The 4,025-nt window shown below is 40.8% G+C and overlaps 1 protein-coding gene across 1 annotated transcript in view; it reads left to right on the top strand.

Moving 5' to 3' along the window:
• Positions 1-781: 781 nt before the first annotated feature.
• LOC118340850 (tyrosine-protein phosphatase non-receptor type 14-like) overlaps positions 782-4,025 on the top strand; it is a gene marked incomplete in the record, with an annotated part of 44,943 nt that continues 41,699 nt past the window's right edge. The window contains 1 exon segment of the mRNA XM_035679000.1: positions 782-1,213.

The raw sequence follows: 4,025 nt of genomic DNA, 5'->3' as shown, positions 1-4,025 counted from the left end.
TTTGTGTATAATCATCTGAAAATAAGAATCATTTTGTCGTTACCTCAAAATCTACAGAGAGAGTGGGTCGTCTTCACGGAGTCCACCATGTTGAACCACCATGTTTCTACAGTAGCCTTGAATGGACAAACACTGGCTCTCGATAGGGATTCATATTTTTCGCAGGTTCCCGGGGGCCACTGTAGTTTCACACACTTGGAAGGCTGAGCTGTATTCAAATGGTTGCAATCTGCAGCTTCGCCTCTAGATGCCACTAAATTCAACACACTGGTCCTTTAAGGAAGAAGTTGTGTAATCGTGACTTTCACAATCAGCTGTCAAAACATATCAAATTTCATTTTCCTCGGCCAATCTTAACACCAGTGGTTTTGACCTTTTTTGGCTCCTAAAACAAAACTGTGACTTCTTGCAATCTCTTCTCACATGATTTCCCCCTCCCCCCTGGTTTAAGTTTAATAACTTAAGAGTTAAAATGATGCAGTAATTCACAAGAACAATGCACAGATTGCAAAAAAGTAAGAATTGTTTTTGCTATACTATCCTTTTAATCCTCTCGTGACCCTTTGGATTTCTCCTCCCACCCTTTATAAGGCCCCCGAACCAATTCAATTCAATTCAATTCAATTCAATTCAATTCAATTCAATTCAATTTTATTTGTATAGCGCCCATTCATAACCACTGCTTTACACTTGCTCGTTGGGAAGTTCATCATAAAACTCGTGATTCCAATATTTTTTGCAGCTTTTGAATGCAGCATGCTCCTCTCCCTATGTCCTAAACGCCTCCATTGGAGTAGAGGGACCACTACTATAAACATACCGAGAGTCCCTGCGAGAGAAGAAGACCACGTCGTTATTGTCCGCGGCCAAGTTGGAGAACTTTTTTGTGAATGTTTTTGATGCTCTGAAAACAAACAAACAAACAAAAAAAAGAAAAACTTGGGAGTTGAAGAAGCTACAGGACTGAGTTTTGCGACTTGCCTCTGCGACTTTTTGCTCTGAAAGTTGCGCTCTTATGACTGATCAATAGCCTCTCGAGATTTTGTTTTCCACATGGGGACTTAAACTTATTTTAAAAGTTTAGAAAAAAACAAACAAACAGGAAAAAACAAACAAACGAGGATTATCAATTTGCTGTGAGGTTCAGCGCCGTCGAGTAAAGAGGAGTTTCTCCAGCGGGGCGCAGAAAACGGCATGTAGCGCAGGATCAAGGGTGAGTTTTCCTGCAAGAAAAAACATCACCAGGAGAGTTTTGTTATGCTGTTTATTGTTCCCAAAACGTCTAGACGCTCTGGAAGTAGAAGAAAACGCCTTTTTAAAAGTCTGAATCAGCAGTGTTAAAATGTAGGCCAAATGGTTGGCCACGTAGGGCAGAAAGGGGATCCCAAATATGTTCACCCTCTCCCCCCCGTCCTCCACCAGATAAACATGCATTAAAATACAGTCCCAAATCCTCCTCCTCCCGCTTGATAAGATGTGCTGTTGGGTGTGATTTCGTAAACAACTTAGATAAGAGATAAGTGGAAACCAGTGGTGACATCTCAAATCAGACAACAAACTCCAGAGTTAATGAGATAACCGTGAACTTACTAAAACACTTGGCTACAGGGACTTTATGGAGCCTTTTTGCAGGACCCCCACACCCCCCTTAGGATCAGGTTTGGACCTCTTTCTGGGAGGCAAATTGGCACATGCCAGGCAGAGTTTACAGCACCTGGATTATCTCAGTTCTGCTCTGTTATTACACCTAGAAAATGCAATTTCTACCCAGTAAAACAACCCGCATTAACAGATGCTTGTTGTGACTTTAGTGGACAATTCATAGAGTCATCCAGGCAGAGACAGACACCATGTGAGAGCTGCACATTTTATTACACTTATACATGAGCATGGGTGTGTGTGCACATCCCTTCTCTTTAATGATGATGACATTATCACTTTGTTGTTGGGCTGTTTGTTGTGTTCTCACCCACTGGGTGCCTTACTGTGTGCACACATTTGTGTGAGAGAATGTAAAAGATGTGTTTGGACACGCACCTTGGACTACCACCATTACTGTAAAAAAAAAAGGGGAGAGTTCTGTAAAGGCAAATATAGCATAGCTGCAGGAGGCGTGGGCCGTACACACACACACACACACACACACACACTTCTAAAGGATATAGATGAGCCAGAAGGATGGATATTTTCACAACAAAAACTTTAAAGTTACAACTGGCAATATAAACCTTTTATGTATGACAAAAAACAAAAATTTCCTTGTGATTTATTATTTTTTTAATTAAATGAAACGATATTGTGTACTATTGTATAAAAGGAAACCGTAAAGACACTGAATAAAGCGGTTTCATCTTAAAAATCAATGTTTCTTTGACACTGTTTGACAGACAAAGGACGTGCCGGAGGGCCTGCGAGCTGAGGTGCGGCTAACAGCTCAGCTTGTTTCTCTGATAACTTAAGATCCAGACGTACTGACTGAAATCCTTTTTTATCCGTTTAAAAACCACCGAGATCTGAAAAGTGTAAAACTGGATAAAAATGTATGGCAGTTTCTGTCAGACAACGCTGACCCATGCACAAAAGGGATATGACGGCATTGGCAGGTGACCTGTGAATCGCAGCGTTACCTGAATAAAATGACAGCTTTGCTGGAAACAACGTTTTTAGACTTTTTAATGCAGAAATGTTACATATTATATCTTTAAATCATGTCCCTGACAAATGCCCCCATATTTTATTCAGAATAAAACACTGAAACTAATAAAAAAACAGCACAATATTGGTTAATAAATACCTGCTTCTAATGGCGTTCAGACACAGTGATGGATGTAGTGAGCAAAGATGGATGATTTTAATATTCAGTTATTATGTGTAACAAAACCACATAACTCTGGTTCCAGCTTATTTATCAGTGTCTACGTTAACTGCAGTTTACACACAGGTCCACCTTGGCCCTGAGCGCTGTTCCGGCCTAGGAACACAAAGAGAGAGCGGATTCTTTTCAGGATGTAGAAGAATACAAACCATTCACCACCTAACCATGAGCCCAATGATTTCAGACACACAACTGGCTACTTAAATTCACATAAATACACCTTTATGCCCACTGCTTCCTTTCTGTTATGGCCTGTTCCCGCTCCAAGGGAGAAAACCTTGTGTTCCCACATTGTCCTCACAGGTACATTGTCGGCACATCAGACTCTACGCTCCGACTCTCTCCAGCCCCGCGAATGCTCTTTTTTTCTTTTTTCTTTTCTGGGTCTCATCATTTATTCATTGCGTTTCATTCTCCTCGGTATCGCCTTCATGCTACGCTGGACCGACAGTCTTCGCTGTGCCCCGCAGCTCTGATCATGTTTCATAAGCATGACGCCGAGACACACAAAGCCGTGTAATATGAATGCATATGTATGTAGCTGCAGAGATATGGATTATATCTGTGGGGAGTGGTGTTATTATTTTCCTGCTCCACTTGCCACAAAGATGAGTTGGTGATTAGTGCTTATATTATTCACTTGTATTTAGATCCTCTTCAGACATGTATTAACACATATGGTGTCTGTGGCAGCTTCAAGTTTTAAATTACATGCTGGACCGGGATTTACTTCGAAATTATTTGTGATGTCACAAATCATCCCTGTAGGCCCCTCCCCTTTAAAATCTGATTTTCAATGAGCTCAGAGAAACTTTCCACTTTCATCAGATGAATGTGAAAACATCCTTCTAGTGTCAAACTCTGCACAGACATCATTTAAACATCACACTGTAGGAACAAGAAGAGGAACAGATGAGTGGAGGGGGGCTTTAAAAAAAAATTTATTTTTTCTCATCATTCGAAACCTCTTTTTTCAGGCCAGCAGTGGAAATTTTAAAACGAAACTCGTCCTGTAACATGTTAGACTGCGAGTTATTAACAATATTAGTGCTGTAAATGTGAGGTTTAGCCGATGCAACCCTCTGGTTTGACTAACACTCATTCTTTTCATCTGTGCTGCTTTGACGTTTCAGTGAATAATGTAAGTTCC

Source organism: Morone saxatilis, unplaced genomic scaffold (genome assembly GCF_004916995.1).
Source record: "Morone saxatilis isolate NCDOM2014 unplaced genomic scaffold, NCSU_SB_2.0 Contig7, whole genome shotgun sequence".
Classification (NCBI taxonomy): domain Eukaryota; kingdom Metazoa; phylum Chordata; class Actinopteri; family Moronidae; genus Morone; species Morone saxatilis.
This window is presented reverse-complemented; position numbering and strand designations above follow the sequence as displayed.